We start from the raw sequence: 10580 nt of genomic DNA, 5'->3' as shown, positions 1-10580 counted from the left end.
ATGGAGCAGGGGTCCGGTGGCGATCCGCTTGTCACCTATACATGGAAGTGGTCTTCAACAGAGCGGTCCGGGCTCTCTTCCAGGTACGGCAACAGTGACGGATGGCATCTGGTCAGAGGGATTGCTGACTTCCTCCTCTTTCTCGGGGAAGAGCGCTGGCTGATATCCCAAGGAACACTCGAAGGACGAAAGACCCGTGGCAGAGCAAAGAAGGGTGTTGCGGGTGTACTCAACCCATACCAGTTACTGACTCCAGATGGTAGGTTTGGTGGAGACTAGGCAGTGAAGAGTCGGCTCTAAGTCCTGGTTGGCTCGCTCCAACTGGCCTTTGGACTAGGGGTAGAATCCAGAGGGCAGGCTGGCCGATGACCCAGTAAGCGTGCAGAACACCTTCCAGAACTGGGAAAAGAACTGCGGACCCCGGTCGGAGACCATGTCCACCGGGAGTCCGTGGATCCGGAAGACGTGCTGCCCCATAAGCTAGGCTGTCTCCTTGGCCGAGGGTAGTTTGGGGAGAGGAATGAAGTGGGCAGCTTTGTAAAACCGTTCGAGCACCGTCAGGATGGCAGTGTTACCCTCAGATGGGGGAGGCTTGTGACAAAATCCAGGGATATATGGGACCAGGGATGGTGAGGGACAGGCAGTGGATGGAGAATATCAGCCGTAACTTGAGGAGCTTGCGGTGCAGAGATATTCCAGGTTTTTGTGGTCAGTCCACACAATTAATGGATGTTCCACCCCTTTTAGCCAGTGCCTCCATTCCTCCAATGTCATCTTCACCGCGAGAACCTCCAGATTCCCCACAACGTAGTTCCTCTTCATGGCATTGAGGCAGTGGGAGAAAAACGCACAGGGATGCATCTTAACCTCTCTGGGATATTCGGGCCAGTGAAAGTGCAGGGTGCCAAATTCAAAACAACAGACATCCCACAATTAAAATTCCTCAAACATACAAGTATTTCACACCATTTTAAAAATAAACTTGTTGTAATTCCAGCCACAGTGTCCGATTTCAAAAAGGCTTTACGACGAAAGCACACCAAACGATTATGTTAGGTCAGTACCTAGTCACAGAACTTTAACAAACAAAACATACATGTATTGTGTAACATGAAGTCCTATGAGTGTCATCTGATGAAGATCATCAAAGGTTAGTGATTCATTTTATCTTTTTGTGCTTTTGTGACTCCTCTCTTTGGCTGGAAAAATGGTTGTGTTTTTCTGTGGCTTGGTGGTGACCTAACATAATAATTTGTGGTGCTTTCGCTGTAAAGCCTATTTGAAATCGGACACTGGTGCAAAAAAACAACAACCTTTAAAACGGTATAAGATACATGTATGTTTGAGGAATTTTAATTATGAGATTTCTGTTGTTTTGAATTTGGCGCCCTGCACTTTCACTGGCTGTTGTCATATCCCATTAATGGGATTGCAGCCCTAAGAACTTCAAGGGTAGGGGGCAGCATTTGGAATTATGGATGAAAAGCATTCCCAAATTAAACTGCCTTCTACTGAAGGATATGGATGTAATAGATTTGGATAGAAAACACAAGTTCACAAAACTGTTAAAATAAGGTCTGTGAGTATAACAGAACTGATTTGGCAGGCGAAAACCTGAGAAAAATACATTCAGGAAGTAGGATAAAAAAAAAAAAATGTATTCAATGCCATTACAGTTTCCATTGATTAGGACTCAAATTGCAGTTCCTATGCCTTCCACTAGATGTCAGGAGTCTTTAGAAATTGTTTCAGTCTTGTATTCTGAAAAATGATGGTGTAAGAGCAGTCTGAATGAGTGGACCCTGCCATGTCACAGAGCTTTTTCATGGGTGCTACCGAGAGAGTTGTTTACCTTTTATATTGATGACGTTATTGTCCGGTTGAAATATTATCGATTATTTAGGCTAAAAACAACCTGAGGATTGAATATAAACATCGTTTGACATGTTTCCATGAACTTTATGGATACAATTTGGAATTTTTTGTTTGCATGTTATGACTGCTTTTGAGACTGTGGATTACTGAAGAAGACACGCAAACAAAACAGAGGTTTTCGGATATAAAGAGAGACTTTATTGAACAAAGGGAACATTTATTGAATAAATGAATGTCTTCTGAGTGCAAACATATGAAAATCATCAAAGGTAAGTGATTAATTTTATCTCTTTATCTCTACTTGTGTACCTCTTCTACTTGGCTGGTTACTGTTTGTAATGATTTGTCTAGGGGGCTATGTTCTCAAATACCGTAATTTCTGGACTATTAAGTGCACCTGAATATAAACCGCACCCACTGAATTGTTTTTAAATATGTATTTTGTACATAAATAAGCCGCACATGTCTATAAGCCGCAGGTGCCTGCCGGTACATTGAAACAAATGAACTTTACACAGCCTTTAAACAAAACACGGCTTGTAACAAAAATAATTTGGCTTTTAAACTAAACACGGCTTGTTACAAAAATTAATAGGCCTTTACACGAAACACGGCTTGTAACAAAAATAAATAGGCTTTAACGAAACACAGCTCGTAACAAAAATGTAAAAAATAGCAGTAAACAGTAGCCTACCAAGAAAGTCATTGGTCACTATCTTCCTCCTCCTGTGCACTGAAACCACTGAAGTCATCTCCTTCGGTGTGGGAGTTGAATAGCCTCAGAATTGCTTTATCCGATGTTGGATCGTTTTCATTGTCGCTCTCGTCAATTTCATCCGGAGGCAAATTCCCAGCTGAGCTCATGCTGCCCTCTTCAACACGCAGCAGTCCAGCCTTTCGAAACCCGTTGATGAAAGTGGATTTTTTGACAATGCTCCACGCTGTCAGGACCCACTGGCAGACTTGACCATAAGTTGCTCTTCGCATGCGGCCCGTTTTAGTGAAGGATTTCTCCCCACTTGTCATCCAAGCCTCCCACTGAACACGGAGCGCCACCTTAAATGCATGATTTACACTGATGCCGAGTGGCTGCAAATACTTTGTTGTGCCCCCAGGAATCACAGCTGGAATTGAGTTTGTCCTCTTTGATGGCTTCTTTCACAGAATCTGTTATGTGGGCCCTCATGCTGTCCAACACGAGCAATGCCTTGTTCTTGTGAAAGAATCCCACCGGTCGCTTGCCGTAACACTCCGTATGCACTCAGTATGCATCGGTGAATTTGCGGAAGTTTGAAACTTTTTCCTCGTAGTCGGGAGGGAGCTGCAGACACAGACTCGTCCGTACCCTGATGGACAGGCCTTTACGTCTCATAAATCTTAGACACACGATGGTCCACCTCTAAAATCCTCAAACTTCATTGCGGTGGCAATTGTTTTGGCTTTCAGTCGGATCTGCACAGTTGAAACACCTCGTCCGTCCGCTCTCTGTGTGTTGACCCAGTCTTCAAGCTCATTTCGTAGTTCGGGCCATCTGCTTTTCTTCCCTCTGAAAGCTTTTGTTGTCTTTTTGCACTGAGTCAGTTCCTCACGCTGCTGTTTCCAACGTCTTATCATCGACTCATTAAGGCCAAGCTCCCGTGCAGCAGCTCTATTTCATTTTCCAACAGCCAGATTGATCGCCTTCAACTTGAAAACTGCATCATATGCATTTCTTCGTGTCTTTGCCATGATGAGGGTGACAAAATGACTACCGTAATCAGAATGATGGGAAGTTTGAGCGAGCTCGATTTACGTCACATTATGTGACGGTGCTCAGTATTTTGGCGGCATGAATCTTGTGAAAGTGGGAAAAATCCATAAATTAGCCGCGTCATTGTATAAGCCGGGAGGTTCAAAGCGTGGGAAAAAAGTAACGGCTTATAGTCCGGAAATTACGGTAATTGTAAGGTATGGTTTCGCCGTAAAGCATTTTTGAAATCTGACACTGTGGTTGGATTCACAAGAAGTTCATCTTTAAACCTATGTAAAATAGTTGTATCTTTTCTGAGTTTTTATAATAAGTATTTGAATTTGGCGCTCTGCAATCTCACTTGATGTTGGCTTGGTGGGACGCTAGCTCCCACATACCCTAGAGAGGTTAACCTGTAGTGACACCCCATCCCGTGAACGGGACCGTTGTCATCATCTGACACTAATTAGCATAATGCAACGGACATAAATCTTCCTATTCCTATTCATGAAAATCACAAGTGAAATATATTGGAACACAGCTTAGCCTTTTATTAATCACCCTGTCATCTCAGATTTTCAAAATGTGCTTTACCGCCAAAGCTAGACAAGCATTTGTGTAAGTTTATCGATAGGCTAGCATAGCATTATGCCTTGCTAGCAGCAGGCAACCTTTTCACGAAAATCAGAAAAGCAATCAAATTAAATCGTTTACCTTTGATGAACTTCGGATGTTTTCACTCACGAGACTCCCAGGTAGATAGCCAAAGTAATTTTTTTTCCCAAAATATTATATTTGTAGGCGAAATAGCTCCGTTTGTTCTTCACGTTTAGCTGAGAAATCGCCCGGAAATTCCAGTCAGAAAACGGCGAAAAATATTCAAAATTAGCTCCATAATATCGACAGAAACATGGCCACCGTTGTTAATAATCAATCCTCAAGGTGTTTTTCAAATATCTATTCGATAATATATCCATCGGGACAATTCGTTTTTCAGGAGGACCGATTGGAGTAATGGCTACCTCTGTATTTTATGCGAGAATCAGGTGACCACTTGCGCAATGTAGCCGCCTACGGGTATTCTTCAACATAAATGCGTAAAACTACGTCACAATGCTGTAGACACCTTCAGGAATACGGAGAAAGAGTAATCTGGTTGATAGCCCATTCACTGCTCAATAGGGACGCATTGGAACACAGCGCTTTCAAAACATGAGGCAGTACAGGATTGGATTTTTCTCAGGCTTTCGCCTGCAACATCAGTTCTGTTATACTCACAGACAATATTTTTACAGTTTTGGAAACGTTAGAGTGTTTTCTATCCTAAGCTGTCAATTATATGCATATTCTAGCATGTTGTCCTGACAAAATATCCCGTTAAAATCCTGTTTACCCGTCCCACAATACACCCAGCTCTTTGCCTAGTTGCATAGGCTTGGGAAACAGTGCCTCGGCCGTCTTCGGTGACTCCTGTGGAAGGTCGGGAAACATTGGGTGCTCTCGGCAACGGAACCATCAGGGACTTGCGGGATGACTCAGAGGCAAGGTGGAATCCCTGGACGTGCGAGCGAAATTGAATTTCCTCTCGATCCGTCATTCCCGCAATCGCCCATCGATGCGGATGGCCAAAGCGATGAGGGAGTCAAGATCCGTAGGTAACTCCCGAGCAGCAAGCTCGTCCTTAACCTCCTCTGAGACGCCGTGCAGGAACATGTTGAACAGTGTTTCCACGCACTCTCCACTGCCAACGTGCGGAAATCCACTACATAGTCGGCCACTCGGTGGGCATCCCGCCGGAGCTGGATTAGCTTCCGGGCAACTTCTTTCCCGGAGAAGGGGGCATCAAAAACCTTCCTCACCTCTCTTGGGAACCCCACCATTCTCACACACATGGCCGGCTGTTGATCCTATATGGTGGTAGCCCATGCGAGTGCCCTCCCAGACATCAGCGTGACGAGGTAGGCTATCTTGGAGCGATCCGGGTGGAAGGAGGAGGGACGAAGCTCAAAAATGAGGACACACTGAGCAAAAAATGTCAGACAGGCTCTCCATTAAAGCTTTCTGGGGGAGGTAACCGGGGCTCCCGGAAAGGTGGAGTAGCTGGGGGGCAGCGCTGCTAACTGCCGAGTTACTGAGGGGCGGTGGGGTTACTACCGTGCCAGACAACCTGCGGAATTGCTCCAGCAGAATGTCCAACGCCCGGTCATGGCTCTCAACCAACGTTTGGACCCCTTCCATAAGACCATGAAGCAATTCCTAGTGCCTATCAATTTAGGCTCCTTGGGAGGAGATGGCGTTGCGCACCAGGTCTAATGGGTCAGTCATGGCCAGTTCATACTCTCAGGTATGGTTAGATCCAGATGTAGATACATTGAATTAACATTGGTTTAATAATCCAACAGGGGCAGGCAATAGACAGGTCAAGGCAGGCAGGGGTCAGTAAACCAGAGGTGGGGCAACGGTCCCTTATGGCAGGCAGGTTCAGGGTAGACAGAGGTCAATCATCCAGAGGACGTGGCAAAGGTACAGGTTGGCAGGCAGGCTTAGGGTCAGGGTCAGGCAGAGTGATCAGGCAGGCAGGTTCAGAGTCAGGACAGGCAAGGGTCAAAACCAGGAGGGTGAGAAAAAGAGAGACTGGGAAAAGCAGGAGCTGATAACAAAAACACTGGTTGACTTGACAAACAAGACAAACTGGCAACAGACAAACAGAGAACACAGGTATAAATACACAGGGGATAATGGGGAAGATAGGGGACACCTGGAGGGGGGTGGAGACAATCACAACGACAGGTGAAACAGATCAGGGTGTTTTTTTTTTAAACAATTATTTCACCTTTATTTAACTTAACCAGGTAGGCCAGTTGAGAACAAGTTCTCATTTACAACTGTGACCTGGCCAAGATAAAGCAAAGCAGTACGACACAAACAACACAGAGTTTCACATGGAATAAACAATCGTACAGTCAATAACACAATAGAAAAGTCTATATACAGTGTGTTAAAATGAAGTAAGATTAGGGAGGTAAGGCAATAAATAGGCCATAGTGGCGAAATAATTACAATTTAGCAATTTAACACTGAAGTGATAGATGTGCAGAATTAACTATGGGGATGAGATAGTTGGGTGGGCTATTTACAGATGGGCTATGTACTGGTGCAATGATCTGTAAGCTGCTCTGACAGCTGATGCTTAAAGCTAGTGAGGGAGATATGAGTTTCCAGCCTCAGTGATTTTTGCAATTCGTTCCATTCATTGGCAGCAGAGAACTGGACGGAATGGTGGCCAAACGAGGAGTTTGCTTTGGGGGTGACCAGGGAAATATACCTGCTGGAGTGAGTGCTACGGGTGGGTGCTGCTATGGTGACAAGTGAGCTGAGATAAGGTGGGGCTTTACCTAGCAAAGACTTATATGTGACCTGGAGCCAGTGGGTTTGGCGACAGATATAGTGCAAAATGTGAGTCAAACCTTTCCAGGATCTGAATCAGATGGGGATATGTGAAAACATACCAACTGAGAAAGAAATGAGGACCATACTGTATTATCTCACACGGAGGGAATGATGAAAAAAGTCCAAGTGGTAACACTGATTAGATTTTAATTAGAAATAAATTCTCATAACCTTGAAGGGGTGTCAAAATCAAATCAAATCAAATTTATTTATATAGCCCTTCGTACATCAGCTGATATCTCAAAGTGCTGTACAGAAACCAAGCCTAAAACCCCAAACAGCAAGCAATGCAGGTGTAGAAGCACGGTGGCTAGGAAAAACTCCCTAGAAAGGTCAAAACCTAGGAAGAAACCTAGAGAGGAACCAGGCTATGTGGGGTGGCCAGTCCTCTTCTGGCTGTGCCGGGTGGAGATTATAACAGAACATGGCCAACATGTTCAAATGTTCATAAATGACCAGCATGGTCGAATAATAATAAGGCAGAACAGTTGAAACTGGAGCAGCAGCACGGCCAGGTGGACTGGGGACAGGAAGGAGTCATCATGTCAGGTAGTCCTGGGGCATGGTCCTAGGGCTCAGGTCCTCCGAGAGAGAGAAAGAAAGAGAGAAGGAGAGAATTAGAGAACGCACACTTAGATTCACACAGGACACCGAATAGGACAGGAGAAGTACTCCAGATATAACAAACTGACCCTAGCTCCCCGACACAAACTACTGCAGCATAAATACTGGAGGCTGAGACAGGAGGGGTCAGGAGACACTGTGGCCCCATCCGAGGACACCCCCGGACAGGGCCAAACAGGAAGGATATAACCCCACCCAATTTGCCAAAGCACAGCCCCCACACCGCTAGAGGGATATCTTCAACCACCAACTACCATCCTGAGACAAGGCTGAGTATAGCCCACAAAGATCTCCACCATGGCACAACCCAAGGGGGGGCGCCAACCCAGACAGGATGACCACATCAGTGAATCAACCCACTCAGGTGACGCACCCCCTCCAGGGACGGCATGAGAGAGCCCCAGTAAGCCAGTGACTCAGCCCCTGTAATAGGGTTGGAGGCAGAGAATCCCAGTGGAAAGAGGGTGTGTTTACTCCAGATGGTTGAGATGTTCAGTGGGGTGTATTATGTATTAAATGTCTACACACTCCACTGCTCAGGGTCAGCTAAAAGATGAATTTATGCATAGTGATCTGGAGCCGCTATATCAACGAACTTCATTGCACATCTGTCCTACTTGTGTTAATCAGCCATATATTTGGGTAATTAATATACATTTAACATACATTTGTTTATTGAGCTGTGTAAAAATGTAAAGTTCACAATGCAACATATATACAGTGTGGTCCGAAATGATTGACAAAACAAGATGAGTAATAATGACTATATATAAACTCCCAGTAATTAATTTACCAACGTTTTGGCATCACTGTGCCTTCTTCAGGGTAATGTCATGAAAACTTGAACCAGGTTATGTAGACAAACAGTGCAATTAGTGCAACCAATGACAATAGTGAGAGGTGTGTCATAATGATTAAGTTAATTTGAATGAATTAGTGAAACTGTTAAAAAAAACAATAGTTTTGCACTAATTGCACTGTTTGTCTACATAACCTGTTTCAAGTATTCATGACATTACCCCGAAGAAGGCACAGTGATGCCGAAATGTTGGTAAATAGAAAATATATTACTGGGAGTTTACACAGTGGGGAGTACAAGTATTTGATACACTGCTGATTTTGCAGGTTTTCCTACTTACAAAGCATGTAGAGGTCTGTCAATTATATCATAGGTACACTTCAACTGTGAGAGAGGGAATATAAAGCAAAAATCCAGAAAATCACATTGTATGATTTTTTAAGTAATTCATTTTCATTTTATTGCATGACATAAGTATTTGATTACCTACCAACCAGTAAGAATTCCGGCTCTCACCGACCTGTTAATTTTTCTTTAAGAATTCCTCCTGTTCTCCACTCATTACCTATATTAACTGCACTTGTTTGAACTCGTTACCTGTATGAAAGACACCTGTCCACACACTCAATCAAACAGACTCCAACCTCTCCACAATGGCCAAGCCCAGGGAGCTGTGTAAGAACATCAGGGATAACATTGTAGACCTGCACAAGGCTGGGATGGGCTACAGGACAATAGGCAAGCAGCTTGGTGAGAAGGCAACAACTGTTGGCGCAATTATCACCCTCGGTCTGGGGCTCCATGCAAGATCTCACCTCGTGGGGCATCAATGATCATGAGGAAGGTGAGGGATGAGCCCAGAACTACATGGCAGGACCTGGTCAAAAACCTGAAGAGAGCTGGGACCACAGTCTCAAAGAAAACCATTAGTAACACACTATGCCGCCATGGATTAAAATCCTGCAGCACACACAAGGTCCCCCTGCTCAAGCCAGTGCATGTCCAGGCCCGTCTGAAGTTTTCCAGTGACCATCTGGATGATCCAGAGGAGGAATGGGAGAAGGTCATGTGGTCTAATGAGACAAAAATATAGCTTTTTGGTCTAAAATCCACTCGTGGTGTTTGGAGGAAGAAGAAGGATGAGTACAACCCCAAGAATACCATCCCAACCGTGAAGCATGGGATGTTTTTCTGCAAAGGGGACAGGACGACTGCACCGTATTGAGGGGAGGATGGATGGGGCCAAGTATCGTGAGTTCTTGGCCAACAACCTCCTTCCCTCAGTAAGAGCACTGAAGATGGGTCGTGGCTGGGTCTTCCAGCATGACTACGACCCGAAACACACAGCCAGAGCACCTAAGGAGTGGCTCCGTAAGAAGCATCTCAAGGTCCTGGAGTGGCATAGCCAGTCTCCAGACCTGAACCTAATAGAAAATCTTTGGAGGGAGCTGAAAGTCCGTATTTCCCAGAGACAGCCTCGAAACCTGAAGGATCTGGAGAAGGTCTGTATGGAGGAGTGGGCCAAAATCCCTGCTGCAGTGTGTGCAAACCTGGTCAAGAACTACAGGAAACGATCTCTGTAATTGCAAACAAAGGTTTCTGTACCAAATATTATGTTCTGCTTTTCTGATGTATCAAATACTTATGTCATGCAATAAAATGGAAATACATTACTTAAGAATCACACAATGTGATTCTGGATTTTTGTTTTAGATTCCATCTCTCACAGTTGAAGTGTACCGATGATACAAATTACAGACCTCTACATGCTTTGTAAGTAGGGAACACCTGCAAAATCCGCAGTGTATCAAATACTTGTTCTCCCCACTGTATATATACTGAGCTATATTGTATCCTCAAAACAATTGGAAAATATAATTATTTTATAAAAAATACAATTGCTCAGAAAGAGACAAGTAATATTTTTTTTCTCAAAAATATATGGGTCAAAATGACCCTTAAAGATACTTATAAATACAATAGTCAAATATTTACTATTTGGTCCCACCTTCTTAGCATTTAATGACAACATCAAGTGTGTGACTCTACAAACTTGTTGGATGCATTTGCAGTTTGTTTTGGTTGTGTTTCAGATTATTTTGT

Source organism: Oncorhynchus kisutch, linkage group LG10 (genome assembly GCF_002021735.2).
Source record: "Oncorhynchus kisutch isolate 150728-3 linkage group LG10, Okis_V2, whole genome shotgun sequence".
Classification (NCBI taxonomy): domain Eukaryota; kingdom Metazoa; phylum Chordata; class Actinopteri; order Salmoniformes; family Salmonidae; genus Oncorhynchus; species Oncorhynchus kisutch.
The sequence above is the reverse complement of the archived record's forward strand: the minus strand, read 5'-3'. Positions refer to the sequence as shown.